Below are 24,665 nucleotides of genomic sequence, written 5' to 3' on the forward strand. Positions count from 1 at the left end.
GGGGTCGCTCCCGACAGGCTCCGGCTTCCGCTCCCCGCGCTGGCCTCCGTTTCTCCGCCGCAGCAGCTGGGTGAGGGCGACAACGGACACGCGCAAGCACGCCTCAGCAAGGGGCCCAGTTGCCCAAGGCACAGGGGCCGAGCCCCCCACCGCCCAGGGCCTGTGGGCAGCCTGGCTGCCACCTGTCCCTGGCCTCCCCCCTCTCACTGGGTGCCAGCAGCCAATGCGCCACACGGAGTGGCCAGCACTGCCCCTTCGCTGGGGCGCCACACCCTTCCCCCAGGAACCGCACCTCCCTCAGGCTCCCTAAGGCCCTGCCCACCCGCACCCCTCCCAGCTTCAGAAGAGTCCACCCCAACCCCGAGTCCGATTCCGCCCCCAGGCCCACCCTGGGGCTCTCCCTCTCACCCCGATGGGAAAACACCCTCGCTCCGGCCACCGACACTGCCTGCCCACGCAGGGAGAGACACACGCGGCCCAGAGTGCTCTGCAGGAGCCTCACCTCAGGACCGCTGACGTGCCCCTGGGGGCAAGGTCTCCGCCCCGAGAGCGGCTCCGCGGGCCCTGGACCCGGGGCGCCCATGGGCACACCTGCACTCCACCCCTGCTATCCCCAGCACGCTCTCAGGACCCCGGGCAAAACACAGACCCTTCTGCTGGACCCTCCGGGACCCCAAGGGCCCTGGAGCCTGGGCGAGACCCCGCAGGGCCGCACCTCGCCCTGACCGCCAATGGCCAGGGGCGTCCCCTGCCGCCAGGCTGTGGGCTCGGGTCGCTCGCCCTTCACCCTCCAGGCCCGCCACACCAGGCCCCCTGGAGCGCGGGACCTGGGTCCCTCAGGCAGGTCTCCCCGGGGCACTCTGGGGACACCGGAGGCCTGCCTGCCCCAAACCCCGCCCCACGGCTGCCGCCTGTCCACCGGACACAACGCAACCCGCACAGACCGCCTGCCGCCGGGCGCCCGGAGCCTGCCACCAGTTGGGCGCTCGGGCCCCACGCAAGGCACACGCCACAGCCCCGCCGCCAGCACCGGAAGGCCCGCCGGGCCCCATGGCACCCTCTCCTTTGCGTGCCACACCCATGCACACCCAGGCCTCCCTAACTCCAGCACCAGCATCTCCACGGGAGACGCACAAGACCCTGGGCCCAGCGGCACCCTCGCACCGAAACTCACGCCCTCACGCCCCTTCCGCCGCCACCTGCCCCCTTTCCTCCACAGCAGACTCCCTCCTTGCCACCAGCTCCCGCCCGGCACCAGCTCGGCTGGGCTCCAGTCCGCAGGCGTGGCTAGCTCTGCTGGGTATCAACCTCACACTGCCTCCCACTGCGCAACTCCCTGTCCTCCCTCCCCGGGAACACGGCCTCAGCCAGGGCAGGGGCGCCGCACGGCCTCAATGCCCAGCCCCGTGTGTGGACACCTTAGCGGCCCCGGGAGCTGGCCGCGGGCTCACACTTCTATGCCCCGCCGGCACCCATGACCGGCCAGGGCACAGGCACCCAGCTCCCATTCACGTGCCCGGGACCCCTCCGTCCTGCCTTCCACGCGCCGCCCAAATCTCTGAGGATATCCCACATCATAGCCCAGGCCGCCCTGAAGGCACTGCCGCCCCGGGCACCCAACACTCCCCCTCACGGTGCTCTGCGCACACTGGCCCAGGACCTCTGGCCCTCCTGCACTTCTCTCGACCCCAGTCCGCGGCCGACTCGGCACCGCCCAGGGCCACCTGGCGCCCGCCGCCTCCACCTCTCTGGGAAATGCCGCAGGGGCTCCAGGGTTCTCGATGACCACCAAGGACTCTGCGAGGGAAAGGCACTGGCAGCCCCGCCGACCCCGTGAAGGCCCAGGCCAAGGCGTCCGACCCCGCCCAAACGGCCATCTCGGCAAGGCCCCCCGGCCTGCCTCCTCTCTCCCCACCAGAACCTGGGTCGGCAGTCCCGCCGAGGCCAAGGCCCCCGCTGCTCACCCGCAACCTACAGACACCCTCTGCGCCCAACACCGCGGGCAGGACCCCGCGGAGGCCTCAAGGAGGCAGCCGCAGGCCTGAGAGCCCAGCGGCGCTCACACACACCGCAGGCAGCCCACCCCACACTGGGCCTGCCACTCCCAAGGCTTTGCCGCCGGGCACCGGGGGCCCCGGGGCCCCGGGGCTGCCCTCGAGGAGGCCAGCCCCAAGGCTCCTCTCCCCATGGCCCTCCGGGGCCACCGGAGGCCTGCCTGCCCCCACCTGCGCCCCAGGGCTGCACGCACCCAAGGGAGCCAAGGCAACGGGACCCTCCCCCGACGTCCCCTGTGGGAGCCACGTGCCGGACCTCAGTTTGCGATGAGGAGACGGTAGTGAGTTCTCACTCATTTTGTTCAGATTTTCCAAGGAATGCGTTTGTGGGTGTCATCATCGATCCGAGCACGGGCACACCCGCGGGACGGCCACCGCCACAGCCCCCACCGCCGGGACGGCCAGCCAGCTCCCTCCTGGCCGCGGCCCGCAGGCTCCTGAGCCCAACCGCGGGCAAGCAGGTCAGCTCCACCCCCGGGAGCAGAGGGTGCGGGTCCGGGCGCCACACACCGACCCCGGGGGCTACCTTGGCGCAGGCCACTGCCTCTTACCATCGCCTACCAGGTGGCCATCGATCCCGCCACCGGCCGCTCGCCCACCCGCCTCCCACCGGCAGGAGGGACTGGCCTTCCCGGGGTCGCTCCCGACAGGCTCCGGCTTCCGCTCCCCGCGCTGGCCTCCGTTTCTCCGCCGCAGCAGATGGGTGAGGGCGACAACGGACACGCGCAAGCACGCCTCAGCAAGGGGCCCAGTTGCCCAAGGCACAGTGGCCGAGCCCCCCACCGCCCAGGGCCTGTGGGCAGCCTGGCTGCCACCTGTCCCTGGCCTCCCCCCTCTCACTGGGTGCCAGCAGCCAATGCGCCACACGGAGTGGCCAGCACTGCCCCTTCGCTGGGGCGCCACACCCTTCCCCCAGGAACCGCACCTCCCTCAGGCTCCCTAAGGCCCTGCCCACCCGCACCCCTCCCAGCTTCAGAAGAGTCCACCCCAACCCCGAGTCCGATTCCGCCCCCAGGCCCACCCTGGGGCTCTCCCTCTCACCCCGATGGGAAAACACCCTCGCTCCGGCCACCGACACTGCCTGCCCACGCAGGGAGAGACACACGCGGCCCAGAGTGCTCTGCAGGAGCCTCACCTCAGGACCGCTGACGTGCCCCTGGGGGCAAGGTCTCCGCCCCGAGAGCGGCTCCGCGGGCCCTGGACCCGGGGCGCCCATGGGCACACCTGCACTCCACCCCTGCTATCCCCAGCACGCTCTCAGGACCCCGGGCAAAACACAGACCCTTCTGCTGGACCCTCCGGGACCCCAAGGGCCCTGGAGCCTGGGCGAGACCCCGCAGGGCCGCACCTCGCCCTGACCGCCAATGGCCAGGGGCGTCCCCTGCCGCCAGGCTGTGGGCTCGGGTCGCTCGCCCTTCACCCTCCAGGCCCGCCACACCAGGCCCCCTGGAGCGCGGGACCTGGGTCCCTCAGGCAGGTCTCCCCGGGGCACTCTGGGGACACCGGAGGCCTGCCTGCCCCAAACCCCGCCCCACGGCTGCCGCCTGTCCACCGGACACAACGCAACCCGCACAGACCGCCTGCCGCCGGGCGCCCGGAGCCTGCCACCAGTTGGGCGCTCGGGCCCCACGCAAGGCACACGCCACAGCCCCGCCGCCAGCACCGGAAGGCCCGCCGGGCCCCATGGCACCCTCTCCTTTGCGTGCCACACCCATGCACACCCAGGCCTCCCTAACTCCAGCACCAGCATCTCCACGGGAGACGCACTAGACCCTGGGCCCAGCGGGACCCTCGCACCGAAACTCACGCCCTCACGCCCCTTCCGCCGCCACCTGCCCCCTTTCCTCCACAGCAGACTCCCTCCTTGCCACCAGCTCCCGCCCGGCACCAGCTCGGCTGGGCTCCAGTCCGCAGGCGTGGCTAGCTCTGCTGGGTATCAACCTCACACTGCCTCCCACTGCGCAACTCCCTGTCCTCCCTCCCCGGGAACACGGCCTCAGCCAGGGCAGGGGCGCCGCACGGCCTCAATGCCCAGCCCCGTGTGTGGACACCTTAGCGGCCCCGGGAGCTGGCCGCGGGCTCACACTTCTATGCCCCGCCGGCACCCATGACCGGCCAGGGCACAGGCACCCAGCTCCCATTCACGTGCCCGGGACCCCTCCGTCCTGCCTTCCACGCGCCGCCCAAATCTCTGAGGATATCCCACATCATAGCCCTGGCCGCCCTGAAGGCACTGCCGCCCCGGGCACCCAACACTCCCCCTCACGGTGCTCTGCGCACACTGGCCCAGGACCTCTGGCCCTCCTGCACTTCTCTCGACCCCAGTCCGCGGCCGACTCGGCACCGCCCAGGGCCACCTGGCGCCCCACCGCCTCCACCTCTCTGGGAAATGCCGCAGGGGCTCCAGGGTTCTCGATGACCACCAAGGACTCTGCGAGGGAAAGGCACTGGCAGCCCCGCCGACCCCGTGAAGGCCCAGGCCAAGGCGTCCGACCCCGCCCAAACGGCCATCTCGGCAAGGCCCCCCGGCCGGCCTCCTCTCTCCCCACCAGAACCTGGGTCGGCAGTCCCGCCGAGGCCAAGGCCCCCGCTGCTCACCCGCAACCTACAGACACCCTCTGCGCCCGACACCGCGGGCAGGACCCCGCGGAGGCCTCAAGGAGGCAGCAGAAGGCCTGAGAGCCCAGCGGCGCTCACACACACCGCAGGCAGCCCACCCCACACTGGGCCTGCCACTCCCAAGGCTTTGCCGCCCGGCACCGGGGGCCCCGGGGCCCCGGGGCTGCCCTCGAGGAGGCCAGCCCCAAGGCTCCTCTCCCCATGGCCCTCCGGGGCCACCGGAGGCCTGCCTGCCCCCACCTGCGCCCCAGGGCTGCACGCACCCAAGGGAGCCAAGGCAACGGGACCCTCCCCCGACGTCCCCTGTGGGAGCCACGTGCCGGACCTCAGTTTGCGATGAGGAGACGGTAGTGAGTTCTCACTCATTTTGTTCAGATTTTCCAAGGAATGCGTTTGTGGGTGTCATCATCGATCCGAGCACGGGCACACCCGCGGGACGGCCACCGCCACAGCCCCCACCGCCGGGACGGCCAGCCAGCTCCCTCCTGGCCGCGGCCCGCAGGCTCCCGAGCCCAACCGCGGGCAAGCAGGTCAGCTCCACCCCCGGGAGCAGAGGGTGCGGGTCCGGGCGCCACACACCGCCCCCCGGGGGCTACCTTGGCGCAGGCCACTGCCGCTTACCATCGCCTACCAGGTGGCCATCGATCCCGCCGCCGGCCGCACGCCAACACGCCTCCCTCCGGCAGGAGGGACTGGCCTTCCCGGGGTCGCTCCCGACAGGCTCCGGCTTCCGCTCCCCGCGCTGGCCTCCGTCTCTCCGCCGCAGCAGCTGGGTGAGGGCGACAACGGACACGCGCAAGCACGCCTCAGCAAGGGGCCAGGCTGCCCAAGGCACAGGGGCCGGGCCCCCCACCGCCCAGGGCCTGTGGGCAGCCTGGCTGCCACCTGTCCCTGGCCTCCCCCCTCTCACTGGGTGCCAGCAGCCAAAGGGCCACACGAGTGGCCAGCACTGCCCCTTCGCTGGGGCGCCACAGCGCGACGCGGGCTGCCGCCGCCTCGCCACACCCTTCCCCCAGGAACCGCGCCTCCCTCAGGCTCCCTAAGGCCCTGCCCACCCGCACCCCTCCCAGCTTCAGAAGAGTCCACCCCAACCCCGAGTCCGATTCCGCCCCCAGGCCCACCCTGGGGCTCTCCCTCTCACCCCGATGGGAAAACACCCTCGCTCCGGCCACCGACACTGCCTGCCCACGCAGGGAGAGACACACGCGGCCCAGAGTGCTCTGCAGGAGCCTCACCTCAGGACCGCTGACGTGCCCCTGGGGGCAAGGTCTCCGCCCCGAGAGCGGCTCCGCGGGCCCTGGACCCGGGGCGCCCATGGGCACACCTGCACTCCACCCCTGCTATCCCCAGCACGCTCTCAGGACCCCGGGCAAAACACAGACCCTTCTGCTGGACCCTCCGGGACCCCAAGGGCCCTGGAGCCTGTGCGAGACCCCGCAGGGCCGCGCCTCGCCCTGATCGCCAATGTCGAGGGGCGTCCCCTGCCGCCAGGCTGTGGGCTCGGGTCGCTCGCCCTTCACCCTCCAGGCCCGCCACACCAGGCCCCCTGGCGCGCGGGACCTGGGTCCCTCAGGCAGGTCTCCCCGGGGCACTCTGGGGACACCGGAGGCCTGCCTGCCCCAAACCCCGCCCCACGGCTGCCGCCTGTCCACCGGACACAACGCAACCCGCACAGACCGCCTGCCGCCGGGCGCCCGGAGCCTGCCACCAGTTGGGCGCTCGGGCCCCACGCAAGGCACACGCCACAGCCCCGCCGCCAGCACCGGAAGGCCCGCCGGGCCCCATGGGACCCTCTCCTTTGCGTGCCACACCCATGCACACCCAGGCCTCCCTAACTCCAGCACCAGCATCTCCACGGGAGACGCACCAGACCCTGGGCCCAGCGGGACCCTCGCACCGAAACTCACGCCCCTTCCGCCGCCACCTGCCCCCTTTCCTCCACAGCAGACTCCCTCCTTGCCACCAGCTCCCGCCCGGCACCAGCTCGGCTGGGCTCCAGTCCGCAGGCGTGGCTAGCTCTGCTGGGTATCAACCTCACACTGCCTCCCACTGCGCAACTCCCTGTCCTCCCTCCCCGGGAACACGGCCTCAGCCAGGGCAGGGGCGCCGCACGGCCTCAATGCCCAGCCCCGTGTGTGGACACCTTAGCGGCCCCGGGAGCTGGCCGCGGGCTCACACTTCTCTGCCCCGCCGGCACCCATGACCGGCCAGGGCACAGGCACCCAGCTCCCATTCACGTGCCCGGGACCCCTCCGTCCTGCCTTCCACGCGCCGCCCAAATCTCTGAGGATATCCCACATCATAGCCCAGGCCGCCCTGAAGGCACTGCCGCCCCGGGCACCCAACACTCCCCCTCACGGTGCTCTGCGCACACTGGCCCAGGACCTCTGGCCCTCCTGCACTTCTCTCGACCCCAGTCCGCGGCCGACTTGGCACCGCCCAGGGCCACCTGGCGCCCACCGCCGCCACGTCTCTGGGAAATGCCGCAGGGGCTCCAGGGTTCTCGATGACCACCAAGGACTCTGCGAGGGAAAGGCACTGGCAGCCCCGCCGACCCCGTGAAGGCCCAGGCCAAGGCGTCCGACCCCGCCCAAACGGCCATCTCGGCAAGGCCCCCCGGCCTGCCTCCTCTCTCCCCACCAGAACCTGGGTCGGCAGTCCCGCCGAGGCCAAGGCCCCCGCTGCTCACCCGCAACCTACAGACACCCTCTGCGCCCGACACCGCGGGCAGGACCCCGCGGAGGCCTCAAGGAGGCAGCCGCAGGCCTGAGAGCCCAGCGGCGCTCACACACACCGCAGGCAGCCCACCCCACACTGGGCCTGCCACTCCCAAGGCTTTCCCGCCGGGCACCGGGGGCCCCGGGGCCCCGGGGCTGCCCTCGAGGAGGCCAGCCCCAAGGCTCCTCTCCCCATGGCCCTCCGGGGCCACCGGAGGCCTGCCTGCCCCCACCTGCGCCCCAGGGCTGCACGCACCCAAGGGAGCCAAGGCAACGGGACCCTCCCCCGACGTCCCCTGTGGGAGCCACGTGCCGGACCTCAGTTTGCGATGAGGAGACGGTAGTGAGTTCTCACTCATTTTGTTCAGATTTTCCAAGGAATGCGTTTGTGGGTGTCATCATCGATCCGAGCACGGGCACACCCGCGGGACGGCCACCGCCACAGCCCCCACCGCCGGGACGGCCAGCCAGCTCCCTCCTGGCCGCGGCCCACAGGCTCCCGAGCCCAACCGCGGGCAAGCAGGTCAGCTCCACCCCCGGGAGCAGAGGGTGCGGGTCCGGGCGCCACACACCGCCCCCCGGGGGCTACCTTGGCGCAGGCCACTGCCGCTTACCATCGCCTACCAGGTGGCCATCGATCCCGCCACCGGCCGCACGCCAACACGCCTCCCACCGGCAGGAGGGACTGGCCTTCCCGGGGTCGCTCCCGACAGGCTCCGGCTTCCGCTCCCCGCGCTGGCCTCCGTCTCTCCGCCGCAGCAGCTGGGTGAGGGCGACAACGGACACGCGCAAGCACGCCTCAGCAAGGGGCCCAGTTGCCCAAGGCACAGGGCCGGGCCCCCCACCGCCCAGGGCCTGTGGGCAGCCTGGCTGCCACCTGTCCCTGGCCTCCCCCCTCTCACTGGGTGCCAGCAGCCAAAGCGCCACACGGAGTGGCCAGCACTGCCCCTTCGCTGGGGCGCCACACCCTTCCCCCAGGAACCGCACCTCCCTCAGGCTCCCTAAGGCCCTGCCCACCCGCACCCCTCCCAGCTTCAGAAGAGTCCACCCCAACCCCGAGTCCGATTCCGCCCCCAGGCCCACCCTGGGGCTCTCCCTCTCACCCCGATGGGAAAACACCCTCGCTCCGGCCACCGACACTGCCTGCCCACGCAGGGAGAGACACACGCGGCCCAGAGTGCTCTGCAGGAGCCTCACCTCAGGACCGCTGACGTGCCCCTGGGGGCAAGGTCTCCGCCCCGAGAGCGGCTCCGCGGGCCCTGGACCCGGGGCGCCCATGGGCACACCTGCACTCCACCCCTGCTATCCCCAGCACGCTCTCAGGACCCCGGGCAAAACACAGACCCTTCTGCTGGACCCTCCGGGACCCCAAGGGCCCTGGAGCCTGTGCGAGACCCCGCAGGGCCGCGCCTCGCCCTGATCGCCAATGTCGAGGGGCGTCCCCTGCCGCCAGGCTGTGGGCTCGGGTCGCTCGCCCTTCACCCTCCAGGCCCGCCACACCAGGCCCCCTGGCGCGCGGGACCTGGGTCCCTCAGGCAGGTCTCCCCGGGGCACTCTGGGGACACCGGAGGCCTGCCTGCCCCAAACCCCGCCCCACGGCTGCCGCCTGTCCACCGGACACAACGCAACCCGCACAGACCGCCTGCCGCCGGGCGCCCGGAGCCTGCCACCAGTTGGGCGCTCGGGCCCCACGCAAGGCACACGCCACAGCCCCGCCGCCAGCACCGGAAGGCCCGCCGGGCCCCATGGGACCCTCTCCTTTGCGTGCCACACCCATGCACACCCAGGCCTCCCTAACTCCAGCACCAGCATCTCCACGGGAGACGCACCAGACCCTGGGCCCAGCGGGACCCTCGCACCGAAACTCACGCCCCTTCCGCCGCCACCTGCCCCCTTTCCTCCACAGCAGACTCCCTCCTTGCCACCAGCTCCCGCCCGGCACCAGCTCGGCTGGGCTCCAGTCCGCAGGCGTGGCTAGCTCTGCTGGGTATCAACCTCACACTGCCTCCCACTGCGCAACTCCCTGTCCTCCCTCCCCGGGAACACGGCCTCAGCCAGGGCAGGGGCGCCGCACGGCCTCAATGCCCAGCCCCGTGTGTGGACACCTTAGCGGCCCCGGGAGCTGGCCGCGGGCTCACACTTCTCTGCCCCGCCGGCACCCATGACCGGCCAGGGCACAGGCACCCAGCTCCCATTCACGTGCCCGGGACCCCTCCGTCCTGCCTTCCACGCGCCGCCCAAATCTCTGAGGATATCCCACATCATAGCCCAGGCCGCCCTGAAGGCACTGCCGCCCCGGGCACCCAACACTCCCCCTCACGGTGCTCTGCGCACACTGGCCCAGGACCTCTGGCCCTCCTGCACTTCTCTCGACCCCAGTCCGCGGCCGACTTGGCACCGCCCAGGGCCACCTGGCGCCCACCGCCGCCACGTCTCTGGGAAATGCCGCAGGGGCTCCAGGGTTCTCGATGACCACCAAGGACTCTGCGAGGGAAAGGCACTGGCAGCCCCGCCGACCCCGTGAAGGCCCAGGCCAAGGCGTCCGACCCCGCCCAAACGGCCATCTCGGCAAGGCCCCCCGGCCTGCCTCCTCTCTCCCCACCAGAACCTGGGTCGGCAGTCCCGCCGAGGCCAAGGCCCCCGCTGCTCACCCGCAACCTACAGACACCCTCTGCGCCCGACACCGCGGGCAGGACCCCGCGGAGGCCTCAAGGAGGCAGCCGCAGGCCTGAGAGCCCAGCGGCGCTCACACACACCGCAGGCAGCCCACCCCACACTGGGCCTGCCACTCCCAAGGCTTTCCCGCCGGGCACCGGGGGCCCCGGGGCCCCGGGGCTGCCCTCGAGGAGGCCAGCCCCAAGGCTCCTCTCCCCATGGCCCTCCGGGGCCACCGGAGGCCTGCCTGCCCCCACCTGCGCCCCAGGGCTGCACGCACCCAAGGGAGCCAAGGCAACGGGACCCTCCCCCGACGTCCCCTGTGGGAGCCACGTGCCGGACCTCAGTTTGCGATGAGGAGACGGTAGTGAGTTCTCACTCATTTTGTTCAGATTTTCCAAGGAATGCGTTTGTGGGTGTCATCATCGATCCGAGCACGGGCACACCCGCGGGACGGCCACCGCCACAGCCCCCACCGCCGGGACGGCCAGCCAGCTCCCTCCTGGCCGCGGCCCACAGGCTCCCGAGCCCAACCGCGGGCAAGCAGGTCAGCTCCACCCCCGGGAGCAGAGGGTGCGGGTCCGGGCGCCACACACCGCCCCCCGGGGGCTACCTTGGCGCAGGCCACTGCCGCTTACCATCGCCTACCAGGTGGCCATCGATCCCGCCACCGGCCGCACGCCAACACGCCTCCCACCGGCAGGAGGGACTGGCCTTCCCGGGGTCGCTCCCGACAGGCTCCGGCTTCCGCTCCCCGCGCTGGCCTCCGTCTCTCCGCCGCAGCAGCTGGGTGAGGGCGACAACGGACACGCGCAAGCACGCCTCAGCAAGGGGCCCAGTTGCCCAAGGCACAGGGCCGGGCCCCCCACCGCCCAGGGCCTGTGGGCAGCCTGGCTGCCACCTGTCCCTGGCCTCCCCCCTCTCACTGGGTGCCAGCAGCCAAAGCGCCACACGGAGTGGCCAGCACTGCCCCTTCGCTGGGGCGCCACACCCTTCCCCCAGGAACCGCACCTCCCTCAGGCTCCCTAAGGCCCTGCCCACCCGCACCCCTCCCAGCTTCAGAAGAGTCCACCCCAACCCCGAGTCCGATTCCGCCCCCAGGCCCACCCTGGGGCTCTCCCTCTCACCCCGATGGGAAAACACCCTCGCTCCGGCCACCGACACTGCCTGCCCACGCAGGGAGAGACACACGCGGCCCAGAGTGCTCTGCAGGAGCCTCACCTCAGGACCGCTGACGTGCCCCTGGGGGCAAGGTCTCCGCCCCGAGAGCGGCTCCGCGGGCCCTGGACCCGGGGCGCCCATGGGCACACCTGCACTCCACCCCTGCTATCCCCAGCACGCTCTCAGGACCCCGGGCAAAACACAGACCCTTCTGCTGGACCCTCCGGGACCCCAAGGGCCCTGGAGCCTGTGCGAGACCCCGCAGGGCCACACCTCGCCCTGACCGCCAATGGCCAGGGGCGTCCCCTGCCGCCAGGCTGTGGGCTCGGGTCGCTCGCCCTTCACCCTCCAGGCCCGCCACACCAGGCCCCCTGGCGCGCGGGACCTGGGTCCCTCAGGCAGGTCTCCCCGGGGCACTCTGGGGACACCGGAGGCCTGCCTGCCCCAAACCCCGCCCCACGGCTGCCGCCTGTCCACCGGACACAACGCAACCCGCACAGACCGCCTGCCGCCGGGCGCCCGGAGCCTGCCACCAGTTGGGCGCTCGGGCCCCACGCAAGGCACACGCCACAGCCCCGCCGCCAGCACCGGAAGGCCCGCCGGGCCCCTTGGCACCCTCTCCTTTGCGTGCCACACCCATGCACACCCAGGCCTCCCTAACTCCAGCACCAGCATCTCCACGGGAGACGCACCAGACCCTGGGCCCAGCGGGACCCTCGCACCGAAACTCACGCCCCTTCCGCCGCCACCTGCCCCCTTTCCTCCACAGCAGACTCCCTCCTTGCCACCAGCTCCCGCCCGGCACCAGCTCGGCTGGGCTCCAGTCCGCAGGCGTGGCTAGCTCTGCTGGGTATCAACCTCACACTGCCTCCCACTGCGCAACTCCCTGTCCTCCCTCCCCGGGAACACGGCCTCAGCCAGGGCAGGGGCGCCGCACGGCCTCAATGCCCAGCCCCGTGTGTGGACACCTTAGCGGCCCCGGGAGCTGGCCGCGGGCTCACACTTCTATGCCCCGCCGGCACCCATGACCGGCCAGGGCACAGGCACCCAGCTCCCATTCACGTGCCCGGGACCCCTCCGTCCTGCCTTCCACGCGCCGCCCAAATCTCTGAGGATATCCCACATCATAGCCCAGGCCGCCCTGAAGGCACTGCCGCCCCGGGCACCCAACACTCCCCCTCACGGTGCTCTGCGCACACTGGCCCAGGACCTCTGGCCCTCCTGCACTTCTCTCGACCCCAGTCCGCGGCCGACTTGGCACCGCCCAGGGCCACCTGGCGCCCACCGCCGCCACGTCTCTGGGAAATGCCGCAGGGGCTCCAGGGTTCTCGATGACCACCAAGGACTCTGCGAGGGAAAGGCACTGGCAGCCCCGCCGACCCCGTGAAGGCCCAGGCCAAGGCGTCCGACCCCGCCCAAACGGCCATCTCGGCAAGGCCCCCCGGCCTGCCTCCTCTCTCCCCACCAGAACCTGGGTCGGCAGTCCCGCCGAGGCCAAGGCCCCCGCTGCTCACCCGCAACCTACAGACACCCTCTGCGCCCGACACCGCGGGCAGGACCCCGCGGAGGCCTCAAGGAGGCAGCCGCAGGCCTGAGAGCCCAGCGGCGCTCACACACACCGCAGGCAGCCCACCCCACACTGGGCCTGCCACTCCCAAGGCTTTCCCGCCGGGCACCGGGGGCCCCGGGGCCCCGGGGCTGCCCTCGAGGAGGCCAGCCCCAAGGCTCCTCTCCCCATGGCCCTCCGGGGCCACCGGAGGCCTGCCTGCCCCCACCTGCGCCCCAGGGCTGCACGCACCCAAGGGAGCCAAGGCAACGGGACCCTCCCCCGACGTCCCCTGTGGGAGCCACGTGCCGGACCTCAGTTTGCGATGAGGAGACGGTAGTGAGTTCTCACTCATTTTGTTCAGATTTTCCAAGGAATGCGTTTGTGGGTGTCATCATCGATCCGAGCACGGGCACACCCGCGGGACGGCCACCGCCACAGCCCCCACCGCCGGGACGGCCAGCCAGCTCCCTCCTGGCCGCGGCCCACAGGCTCCCGAGCCCAACCGCGGGCAAGCAGGTCAGCTCCACCCCCGGGAGCAGAGGGTGCGGGTCCGGGCGCCACACACCGCCCCCCGGGGGCTACCTTGGCGCAGGCCACTGCCGCTTACCATCGCCTACCAGGTGGCCATCGATCCCGCCACCGGCCGCACGCCAACACGCCTCCCACCGGCAGGAGGGACTGGCCTTCCCGGGGTCGCTCCCGACAGGCTCCGGCTTCCGCTCCCCGCGCTGGCCTCCGTCTCTCCGCCGCAGCAGCTGGGTGAGGGCGACAACGGACACGCGCAAGCACGCCTCAGCAAGGGGCCCAGTTGCCCAAGGCACAGGGCCGGGCCCCCCACCGCCCAGGGCCTGTGGGCAGCCTGGCTGCCACCTGTCCCTGGCCTCCCCCCTCTCACTGGGTGCCAGCAGCCAAAGCGCCACACGGAGTGGCCAGCACTGCCCCTTCGCTGGGGCGCCACACCCTTCCCCCAGGAACCGCACCTCCCTCAGGCTCCCTAAGGCCCTGCCCACCCGCACCCCTCCCAGCTTCAGAAGAGTCCACCCCAACCCCGAGTCCGATTCCGCCCCCAGGCCCACCCTGGGGCTCTCCCTCTCACCCCGATGGGAAAACACCCTCGCTCCGGCCACCGACACTGCCTGCCCACGCAGGGAGAGACACACGCGGCCCAGAGTGCTCTGCAGGAGCCTCACCTCAGGACCGCTGACGTGCCCCTGGGGGCAAGGTCTCCGCCCCGAGAGCGGCTCCGCGGGCCCTGGACCCGGGGCGCCCATGGGCACACCTGCACTCCACCCCTGCTATCCCCAGCACGCTCTCAGGACCCCGGGCAAAACACAGACCCTTCTGCTGGACCCTCCGGGACCCCAAGGGCCCTGGAGCCTGTGCGAGACCCCGCAGGGCCACACCTCGCCCTGACCGCCAATGGCCAGGGGCGTCCCCTGCCGCCAGGCTGTGGGCTCGGGTCGCTCGCCCTTCACCCTCCAGGCCCGCCACACCAGGCCCCCTGGCGCGCGGGACCTGGGTCCCTCAGGCAGGTCTCCCCGGGGCACTCTGGGGACACCGGAGGCCTGCCTGCCCCAAACCCCGCCCCACGGCTGCCGCCTGTCCACCGGACACAACGCAACCCGCACAGACCGCCTGCCGCCGGGCGCCCGGAGCCTGCCACCAGTTGGGCGCTCGGGCCCCACGCAAGGCACACGCCACAGCCCCGCCGCCAGCACCGGAAGGCCCGCCGGGCCCCTTGGCACCCTCTCCTTTGCGTGCCACACCCATGCACACCCAGGCCTCCCTAACTCCAGCACCAGCATCTCCACGGGAGACGCACCAGACCCTGGGCCCAGCGGGACCCTCGCACCGAAACTCACGCCCCTTCCGCCGCCACCTGCCCCCTTTCCTCCACAGCAGACTCCCTCCTTGCCACCAGCTCCCGCCCGGCACCAGCTCGGCTGGGCTCCAGTCCGCAGGCGTGGCTAGCTCTGCTGGGTATCAACCTCACACTGCCTCCCACTGCGCAACTCCCTGTCCTCCCTCCCCGGGAACACGGCCTCAGCCAGGGCAGGGGCGCCGCACGGCCTCAATGCCCAGCCCCGTGTGTGGACACCTTAGCGGCCCCGGGAGCTGGCCGCGGGCTCACACTTCTATGCCCCGCCGGCACCCATGACCGGCCAGGGCACAGGCACCCAGCTCCCATTCACGTGCCCGGGACCCCTCCGTCCTGCCTTCCACGCGCCGCCCAAATCTCTGAGGATATCCCACATCATAGCCCAGGCCGCCCTGAAGGCACTGCCGCCCCGGGCACCCAACACTCCCCCTCACGGTGCTCTGCGCACACTGGCCCAGGACCTCTGGCCCTCCTGCACTTCTCTCGACCCCAGTCCGCGGCCGACTTGGCACCGCCCAGGGCCACCTGGCGCCCACCGCCGCCACGTCTCTGGGAAATGCCGCAGGGGCTCCAGGGTTCTCGATGACCACCAAGGACTCTGCGAGGGAAAGGCACTGGCAGCCCCGCCGACCCCGTGAAGGCCCAGGCCAAGGCGTCCGACCCCGCCCAAACGGCCATCTCGGCAAGGCCCCCCGGCCTGCCTCCTCTCTCCCCACCAGAACCTGGGTCGGCAGTCCCGCCGAGGCCAAGGCCCCCGCTGCTCACCCGCAACCTACAGACACCCTCTGCGCCCGACACCGCGGGCAGGACCCCGCGGAGGCCTCAAGGAGGCAGCCGCAGGCCTGAGAGCCCAGCGGCGCTCACACACACCGCAGGCAGCCCACCCCACACTGGGCCTGCCACTCCCAAGGCTTTCCCGCCGGGCACCGGGGGCCCCGGGGCCCCGGGGCTGCCCTCGAGGAGGCCAGCCCCAAGGCTCCTCTCCCCATGGCCCTCCGGGGCCACCGGAGGCCTGCCTGCCCCCACCTGCGCCCCAGGGCTGCACGCACCCAAGGGAGCCAAGGCAACGGGACCCTCCCCCGACGTCCCCTGTGGGAGCCACGTGCCGGACCTCAGTTTGCGATGAGGAGACGGTAGTGAGTTCTCACTCATTTTGTTCAGATTTTCCAAGGAATGCGTTTGTGGGTGTCATCATCGATCCGAGCACGGGCACACCCGCGGGACGGCCACCGCCACAGCCCCCACCGCCGGGACGGCCAGCCAGCTCCCTCCTGGCCGCGGCCCACAGGCTCCCGAGCCCAACCGCGGGCAAGCAGGTCAGCTCCACCCCCGGGAGCAGAGGGTGCGGGTCCGGGCGCCACACACCGCCCCCCGGGGGCTACCTTGGCGCAGGCCACTGCCGCTTACCATCGCCTACCAGGTGGCCATCGATCCCGCCACCGGCCGCACGCCAACACGCCTCCCACCGGCAGGAGGGACTGGCCTTCCCGGGGTCGCTCCCGACAGGCTCCGGCTTCCGCTCCCCGCGCTGGCCTCCGTCTCTCCGCCGCAGCAGCTGGGTGAGGGCGACAACGGACACGCGCAAGCACGCCTCAGCAAGGGGCCCAGTTGCCCAAGGCACAGGGCCGGGCCCCCCACCGCCCAGGGCCTGTGGGCAGCCTGGCTGCCACCTGTCCCTGGCCTCCCCCCTCTCACTGGGTGCCAGCAGCCAAAGCGCCACACGGAGTGGCCAGCACTGCCCCTTCGCTGGGGCGCCACACCCTTCCCCCAGGAACCGCACCTCCCTCAGGCTCCCTAAGGCCCTGCCCACCCGCACCCCTCCCAGCTTCAGAAGAGTCCACCCCAACCCCGAGTCCGATTCCGCCCCCAGGCCCACCCTGGGGCTCTCCCTCTCACCCCGATGGGAAAACACCCTCGCTCCGGCCACCGACACTGCCTGCCCACGCAGGGAGAGACACACGCGGCCCAGAGTGCTCTGCAGGAGCCTCACCTCAGGACCGCTGACGTGCCCCTGGGGGCAAGGTCTCCGCCCCGAGAGCGGCTCCGCGGGCCCTGGACCCGGGGCGCCCATGGGCACACCTGCACTCCACCCCTGCTATCCCCAGCACGCTCTCAGGACCCCGGGCAAAACACAGACCCTTCTGCTGGACCCTCCGGGACCCCAAGGGCCCTGGAGCCTGTGCGAGACCCCGCAGGGCCACACCTCGCCCTGACCGCCAATGGCCAGGGGCGTCCCCTGCCGCCAGGCTGTGGGCTCGGGTCGCTCGCCCTTCACCCTCCAGGCCCGCCACACCAGGCCCCCTGGCGCGCGGGACCTGGGTCCCTCAGGCAGGTCTCCCCGGGGCACTCTGGGGACACCGGAGGCCTGCCTGCCCCAAACCCCGCCCCACGGCTGCCGCCTGTCCACCGGACACAACGCAACCCGCACAGACCGCCTGCCGCCGGGCGCCCGGAGCCTGCCACCAGTTGGGCGTTCGGGCCCCACGCAAGGCACATGCCACAGCCCCGCCGCCAGCACCGGAAGGCCCGCCGGGCCCCTTGGCACCCTCTCCTTTGCGTGGCACACCCATGCACACCCAGGCCTCCCTAACTCCAGCACCAGCATCTCCACGGGAGACGCACCAGACCCTGGGCCCAGCGGGACCCTCGCACCGAAACTCACGCCCCTTCCGCCGCCACCTGCCCCCTTTCCTCCACAGCAGACTCCCTCCTTGCCACCAGCTCCCGCCCGGCACCAGCTCGGCTGGGCTCCAGTCCGCAGGCGTGGCTAGCTCTGCTGGGTATCAACCTCACACTGCCTCCCACTGCGCAACTCCCTGTCCTCCCTCCCCGGGAACACGGCCTCAGCCAGGGCAGGGGCGCCGCACGGCCTCAATGCCCAGCCCCGTGTGTGGACACCTTAGCGGACCCGGGAGCTGGCCGCGGGCTCACACTTCTATGCCCCGCCGGCACCCATGACCGGCCAGGGCACAGGCACCCAGCTCCCATTCACGTGCCCGGGACCCCTCCGTCCTGCCTTCCACGCGCCGCCCAAATCTCTGAGGATACCCCACATCATAGCCCAGGCCGCCCTGAAGGCACTGCCGCCCCGGGCACCCAACACTCCCCCTCACGGTGCTCTGCGCACACTGGCCCAGGACCTCTGGCCCTCCTGCACTTCTCTCGACCCCAGTCCGCGGCCGACTTGGCACCGCCCAGGGCCACCTGGCGCCCACCGCCGCCACGTCTCTGGGAAATGCCGCAGGGGCTCCAGGGTTCTCGATGACCACCAAGGACTCTGCGAGGGAAAGGCACTGGCAGCCCCGCCGACCCCGTGAAGGCCCAGGCCAAGGCGTCCGACCCCGCCCAAACGGCCATCTCGGCAAGGCCCCCCGGCCTGCCTCCTCTCTCCCCACCAGAACCTGGGTCGGCAGTCCCGCCGAGGCCAAGGCCCCCGCTGCTCACCCGCAACCTACAGACACCCTCTGCGCCCGACACCGCGGGCAGGACCCCGCGGAGGCCTCAAGGAGGCAGCCGCAGGCCTGAGAGCCCAGCGGCGCTCACACACACCGCAGGCAGCCCACCCCACACTGGGCCTGCCACTCCCAAGGCTTTCCCGCCGGGCACCGGGGGCCCCGGGGCCCCGGGGCTGCCCTCGAGGAGGCCAGCCCCAAGGCTCCTCTCCCCATGGCCCTCCGGGGCCACCGGAGGCCTGCCTGCCCCCACCTGCGCCCCAGGGCTGCACGCACCCAAGGGAGCCAAGGCAGCGGGACCCTCCCCCGACGGCCCCTGTGGGAGCCACGTGCCGGACCTCAGTTTGCGATGAGGAGACGGTAGTGAGTTCTCACTCATTTTGTTCAGATTTTCCAAGGAATGCGTTTGTGGGTGTCATCATCGATCCGAGCACGGGCACACCCGCGGGACGGCCACCGCCACAGCCCCCACCGCCGGGACGGCCAGCCAGCTCCCTCCTGGCCGCGGCCCGCAGGCTCCCGAGCCCAACCGCGGGCAAGCAGGTCAGCTCCACCCCCGGGAGCAGAGGGTGCGGGTCCGGGCGCCACACACCGCCCCCCGGGGGCTACCTTGGCGCAGGCCACTGCCGCTTACCATCGCCTACAAGGTGGCCATCGATCCCGCCACCGGCCGCACGCCAACACGCCTCCCACCGGCAGGAGGGACTGGCCTTCCCGGGGTCGCTCCCGACAGGCTCCGGCTTCCGCTCCCCGCGCTGGCCTCCGTCTCTCCGCCGCAGCAGCTGGGTGAGGGCGACAACGGACACGCGCAAGCACGCCTCAGCAAGGGGCCAGGCTGCCCAAGGCACAGGGGCCGGGCCCCCCACCGCCCAGGGCCTGTGGGCAGCCTGGCTGCCACCTGTCCCTGGCCTCCCCCCTCTCACTGGGTGCCAGCAGCCAAAGGGCCACACGAGTGGCCAGCACAGCCCCTTCGCTGGGGCGCCACAGCGCGACGCGGGCTGCCGCCACCTCGCCACACCCTTCCCCCAGGAACCGTGCCTCCCTCAGGCTCCCTAAGGCCCTGCCCACCCGCACCCCTCCCAGCTTCAGAAGAGTCCACCCCAACCCCGAGTCCGATTCCGCCCCCAGGCCCACCCTGGGGCTCTCCCTCTCACCCCGATGGGAAAACACCCTCGCTCCGGCCACCGACACTGCCTGCCCACGCAGGGAGAGACACACACGGCCCAGAGTGCTCTGCAGGAGCCTCACCTCAGGACCGCTGACGTGCCCCTGGGGGCAAGGTCTCCGCCCCGAGAGCGGCTCCGCGGGCCCTGGACCCGGGGCGCCCATGGGCACACCTGCACTCCACCCCTGCTATCCCCAGCACGCTCTCAGGACCCCGGGCAAAACACAGACCCTTCTGCTGGACCCTCCGGGACCCCAAGGGCCCTGGAGCCTGGGCGAGACCCCGCAGGGCCGCACCTCGCCCTGACCGCCAATGGCCAGGGGCGTCCCCTGCCGCCAGGCTGTGGGCTCGGGTCGCTCGCCCTTCACCCTCCAGGCCCGCCACACCAGGCCCCTGGCGCGCGGGACCTGGGTCCCTCAGGCAGGTCTCCCCGGGGCACTCTGGGGACACCGGAGGCCTGCCTGCCCCAAACCCCGCCCCACGGCTGCCGCCTGTCCACCGGACACAACGCAACCCGCACAGACCGCCTGCCGCCGGGCGCCCGGAGCCTGCCACCAGTTGGGCGCTCGGGCCCCACGCAAGGCACACGCCACAGCCCCGCCGCCAGCACCGGAAGGCCCGCCGGGCCCCATGGGACCCTCTCCTTTGCGTGCCACACCCATGCACACCCAGGCCTCCCTAACTCCAGCACCAGCATCTCCACGGGAGACGCACCAGACCCTGGGCCCAGCGGGACCCTCGCACCGAAACTCACGCCCCTTCCGCCGCCACCTGCCCCCTTTCCTCCACAGCAGACTCCCTCCTTGCCACCAGCTCCCGCCCGGCACCAGCTCGGCTGGGCTCCAGTCCGCAGGCGTGGCTAGCTCTGCTGGGTATCAACCTCACACTGCCTCCCACTGCGCAACTCCCTGTCCTCCCTCCCCGGGAACACGGCCTCAGCCAGGGCAGGGGCGCCGCACGGCCTCAATGCCCAGCCCCGTGTGTGGACACCTTAGCGGCCCCGGGAGCTGGCCGCGGGCTCACACTTCTATGCCCCGCCGGCACCCATGACCGGCCAGGGCACAGGCACCCAGCTCCCATTCACGTGCCCGGGACCCCTCCGTCCTGCCTTCCACGCGCCGCCCAAATCTCTGAGGATATCCCACATCATAGCCCTGGCCGCCCTGAAGGCACTGCCGCCCCGGGCACCCAACACTCCCCCTCACGGTGCTCTGCGCACACTGGCCCAGGACCTCTGGCCCTCCTGCACTTCTCTCGACCCCAGTCCGCGGCCGACTCGGCACCGCCCAGGGCCACCTGGCGCCCCACCGCCTCCACCTCTCTGGGAAATGCCGCAGGGGCTCCAGGGTTCTCGATGACCACCAAGGACTCTGCGAGGGAAAGGCACTGGCAGCCCCGCCGACCCCGTGAAGGCCCAGGCCAAGGCGTCCGACCCCGCCCAAACGGCCATCTCGGCAAGGCCCCCCGGCCGGCCTCCTCTCTCCCCACCAGAACCTGGGTCGGCAGTCCCGCCGAGGCCAAGGCCCCCGCTGCTCACCCGCAACCTACAGACACCCTCTGCGCCCGACACCGCGGGCAGGACCCCGCGGAGGCCTCAAGGAGGCAGCCGCAGGCCTGAGAGCCCAGCGGCGCTCACACACACCGCAGGCAGCCCACCCCACACTGGGCCTGCCACTCCCAAGGCTTTGCCGCCCGGCACCGGGGGCCCCGGGGCCCCGGGGCTGCCCTCGAGGAGGCCAGCCCCAAGGCTCCTCTCCCCATGGCCCTCCGGGGCCACCGGAGGCCTGCCTGCCCCCACCTGCGCCCCAGGGCTGCACGCACCCAAGGGAGCCAAGGCAACGGGACCCTCCCCCGACGTCCCCTGTGGGAGCCACGTGCCGGACCTCAGTTTGCGATGAGGAGACGGTAGTGAGTTCTCACTCATTTTGTTCAGATTTTCCAAGGAATGCGTTTGTGGGTGTCATCATCGATCCGAGCACGGGCACACCCGCGGGACGGCCACCGCCACAGCCCCCACCGCCGGGACGGCCAGCCAGCTCCCTCCTGGCCGCGGCCCGCAGGCTCCCGAGCCCAACCGCGGGCAAGCAGGTCAGCTCCACCCCCGGGAGCAGAGGGTGCGGGTCCGGGCACCACACACCGCCCCCCGGGGGCTACCTTGGCGCAGGCCACTGCCGCTTACCATCGCCTACCAGGTGGCCATCGATCCCGCCGCCGGCCGCACGCCAACACGCCTCCCTCCGGCAGGAGGGACTGGCCTTCCCGGGGTCGCTCCCGACAGGCTCCGGCTTCCGCTCCCCGCGCTGGCCTCCGTCTCTCCGCCGCAGCAGCTGGGTGAGGGCGACAACGGACACGCGCAAGCACGCCTCAGCAAGGGGCCAGGCTGCCCAAGGCACAGGGGCCGGGCCCCCCACCGCCCAGGGCCTGTGGGCAGCCTGGCTGCCACCTGTCCCTGGCCTCCCCCCTCTCACTGGGTGCCAGCAGCCAAAGGGCCACACGAGTGGCCAGCACTGCCCCTTCGCTGGGGCGCCACAGCGCGACGCGGGCTGCCGCCGCCTCGCCACACCCTTCCCCCAGGAACCGCGCCTCCCTCAGGCTCCCTAAGGCCCTGCCCACCCGCACCCCTCCCAGCTTCAGAAGAGTCCACCCCAACCCCGAGTCCGATTCCGCCCCCAGGCCCACCCTGGGGCTCTCCCTCTCACCCCGATGGGAAAACACCCTCGCTCCGGCCACCGACACTGCCTGCCCACGCAGGGAGAGACACACGCGGCCCAGAGTGCTCTGCAGGAGCCTCACCTCAGGACCGCTGACGTGCCCCTGGGGGCAAGGTCTCCGCCCCGAGAGCGGCTCCGCGGGCCCTGGACCCGGGGCGCCCATGGGCACACCTGCACTCCACCCCTGCTATCCCCAGCACGCTCTCAGGACCCCGGGCAAAACACAGACCCTTCTGCTGGACCCTCCGGGACCCCAAGGGCCCTGGAGCCTGTGCGAGACCCCGCAGGGCCGCGCCTCGCCCTGATCGCCAATGTCGAGGGGCGTCCCCTGCCGCCAGGCTGTGGGCTCGGGTCGCTCGCCCTTCACCCTCCAGGCCCGCCACACCAGGCCCCCTGGCGCGCGGGACCTGGGTCCCTCAGGCAGGTCTCCCCGGGGCACTCTGGGGACACCGGAGGCCTGCCTGCCCCAAACCCCGCCCCACGGCTGCCGCCTGTCCACCGGACACAACGCAACCCGCACAGACCGCCTGCCGCCGGGCGCCCGGAGCCTGCCACCAGTTGGGCGCTCGGGCCCCACGCAAGGCACACGCCACAGCCCCGCCGCCAGCACCGGAAGGCCCGCCGGGCCCCATGGGACCCTCTCCTTTGCGTGCCACACCCATGCACACCCAGGCCTCCCTAACTCCAGCACCAGCATCTCCACGGGAGACGCACCAGACCCTGGGCCCAGCGGGACCCTCGCACCGAAACTCACGCCCCTTCCGCCGCCACCTGCCCCCTTTCCTCCACAGCAGACTCCCTCCTTGCCACCAGCTCCCGCCCGGCACCAGCTCGGCTGGGCTCCAGTCCGCAGGCGTGGCTAGCTCTGCTGGGTATCAACCTCACACTGCCTCCCACTGCGCAACTCCCTGTCCTCCCTCCCCGGGAACACGGCCTCAGCCAGGGCAGGGGCGCCGCACGGCCTCAATGCCCAGCCCCGTGTGTGGACACCTTAGCGGCCCCGGGAGCTGGCCGCGGGCTCACACTTCTCTGCCCCGCCGGCACCCATGACCGGCCAGGGCACAGGCACCCAGCTCCCATTCACGTGCCCGGGACCCCTCCGTCCTGCCTTCCACGCGCCGCCCAAATCTCTGAGGATATCCCACATCATAGCCCAGGCCGCCCTGAAGGCACTGCCGCCCCGGGCACCCAACACTCCCCCTCACGGTGCTCTGCGCACACTGGCCCAGGACCTCTGGCCCTCCTGCACTTCTCTCGACCCCAGTCCGCGGCCGACTTGGCACCGCCCAGGGCCACCTGGCGCCCACCGCCGCCACGTCTCTGGGAAATGCCGCAGGGGCTCCAGGGTTCTCGATGACCACCAAGGACTCTGCGAGGGAAAGGCACTGGCAGCCCCGCCGACCCCGTGAAGGCCCAGGCCAAGGCGTCCGACCCCGCCCAAACGGCCATCTCGGCAAGGCCCCCCGGCCTGCCTCCTCTCTCCCCACCAGAACCTGGGTCGGCAGTCCCGCCGAGGCCAAGGCCCCCGCTGCTCACCCGCAACCTACAGACACCCTCTGCGCCCGACACCGCGGGCAGGACCCCGCGGAGGCCTCAAGGAGGCAGCCGCAGGCCTGAGAGCCCAGCGGCGCTCACACACACCGCAGGCAGCCCACCCCACACTGGGCCTGCCACTCCCAAGGCTTTCCCGCCGGGCACCGGGGGCCCCGGGGCCCCGGGGCTGCCCTCGAGGAGGCCAGCCCCAAGGCTCCTCTCCCCATGGCCCTCCGGGGCCACCGGAGGCCTGCCTGCCCCCACCTGCGCCCCAGGGCTGCACGCACCCAAGGGAGCCAAGGCAACGGGACCCTCCCCCGACGTCCCCTGTGGGAGCCACGTGCCGGACCTCAGTTTGCGATGAGGAGACGGTAGTGAGTTCTCACTCATTTTGTTCAGATTTTCCAAGGAATGCGTTTGTGGGTGTCATCATCGATCCGAGCACGGGCACACCCGCGGGACGGCCACCGCCACAGCCCCCACCGCCGGGACGGCCAGCCAGCTCCCTCCTGGCCGCGGCCCACAGGCTCCCGAGCCCAACCGCGGGCAAGCAGGTCAGCTCCACCCCCGGGAGCAGAGGGTGCGGGTCCGGGCGCCACACACCGCCCCCCGGGGGCTACCTTGGCGCAGGCCACTGCCGCTTACCATCGCCTACCAGGTGGCCATCGATCCCGCCACCGGCCGCACGCCAACACGCCTCCCACCGGCAGGAGGGACTGGCCTTCCCGGGGTCGCTCCCGACAGGCTCCGGCTTCCGCTCCCCGCGCTGGCCTCCGTCTCTCCGCCGCAGCAGCTGGGTGAGGGCGACAACGGACACGCGCAAGCACGCCTCAGCAAGGGGCCCAGTTGCCCAAGGCACAGGGCCGGGCCCCCCACCGCCCAGGGCCTGTGGGCAGCCTGGCTGCCACCTGTCCCTGGCCTCCCCCCTCTCACTGGGTGCCAGCAGCCAAAGCGCCACACGGAGTGGCCAGCACTGCCCCTTCGCTGGGGCGCCACACCCTTCCCCCAGGAACCGCACCTCCCTCAGGCTCCCTAAGGCCCTGCCCACCCGCACCCCTCCCAGCTTCAGAAGAGTCCACCCCAACCCCGAGTCCGATTCCGCCCCCAGGCCCACCCTGGGGCTCTCCCTCTCACCCCGATGGGAAAACACCCTCGCTCCGGCCACCGACA

The 24,665-nt window shown here is 72.0% G+C and overlaps 9 non-coding genes across 9 annotated transcripts; all 9 read right to left on the minus strand.

Annotated features, from left to right (window-relative positions):
- Positions 1–2,306: 2,306 nt before the first annotated feature.
- Positions 2,307–2,400, minus strand: LOC146406778 (small nucleolar RNA SNORD116). Its single transcript, XR_014834266.1, has one exon. It is a non-coding gene; the product is annotated as a small nucleolar RNA SNORD116 (small nucleolar RNA).
- A 2,594-nt stretch (positions 2,401–4,994) lies between these two features.
- Positions 4,995–5,088, minus strand: LOC146406779 (small nucleolar RNA SNORD116). Its single transcript, XR_014834276.1, has one exon. It is a non-coding gene; the product is annotated as a small nucleolar RNA SNORD116 (small nucleolar RNA).
- A 2,616-nt stretch (positions 5,089–7,704) lies between these two features.
- On the minus strand, positions 7,705–7,798 carry LOC146406780 (small nucleolar RNA SNORD116). Its single transcript, XR_014834288.1, has one exon. It is a non-coding gene; the product is annotated as a small nucleolar RNA SNORD116 (small nucleolar RNA).
- A 2,585-nt stretch (positions 7,799–10,383) lies between these two features.
- Positions 10,384–10,477, minus strand: LOC146406781 (small nucleolar RNA SNORD116). Its single transcript, XR_014834289.1, has one exon. It is a non-coding gene; the product is annotated as a small nucleolar RNA SNORD116 (small nucleolar RNA).
- A 2,585-nt stretch (positions 10,478–13,062) lies between these two features.
- Positions 13,063–13,156, minus strand: LOC146406782 (small nucleolar RNA SNORD116). The gene has a single exon (XR_014834290.1). It is a non-coding gene; the product is annotated as a small nucleolar RNA SNORD116 (small nucleolar RNA).
- Positions 13,157–15,741: 2,585 nt separating this feature from the next.
- LOC146406783 (small nucleolar RNA SNORD116) lies at positions 15,742–15,835 on the minus strand. The gene has a single exon (XR_014834307.1). It is a non-coding gene; the product is annotated as a small nucleolar RNA SNORD116 (small nucleolar RNA).
- A 2,585-nt stretch (positions 15,836–18,420) lies between these two features.
- Positions 18,421–18,514, minus strand: LOC146406784 (small nucleolar RNA SNORD116). Its single transcript, XR_014834315.1, has one exon. It is a non-coding gene; the product is annotated as a small nucleolar RNA SNORD116 (small nucleolar RNA).
- A 2,616-nt stretch (positions 18,515–21,130) lies between these two features.
- Positions 21,131–21,224, minus strand: LOC146406785 (small nucleolar RNA SNORD116). The gene has a single exon (XR_014834317.1). It is a non-coding gene; the product is annotated as a small nucleolar RNA SNORD116 (small nucleolar RNA).
- Positions 21,225–23,840: 2,616 nt separating this feature from the next.
- On the minus strand, positions 23,841–23,934 carry LOC146406786 (small nucleolar RNA SNORD116). The gene has a single exon (XR_014834318.1). It is a non-coding gene; the product is annotated as a small nucleolar RNA SNORD116 (small nucleolar RNA).
- Positions 23,935–24,665: the final 731 nt, after the last annotated feature.

The sequence above is a fragment of the Sus scrofa genome, chromosome 1 (assembly GCF_054392235.1).
Source record: "Sus scrofa isolate SSC_HxYL_T2T_F1_AM1 chromosome 1, Sscrofa_HxYL_maternal_Yorkshire_Landrace_v2.0, whole genome shotgun sequence".
In the NCBI taxonomy this organism is placed as follows: domain Eukaryota; kingdom Metazoa; phylum Chordata; class Mammalia; order Artiodactyla; family Suidae; genus Sus; species Sus scrofa.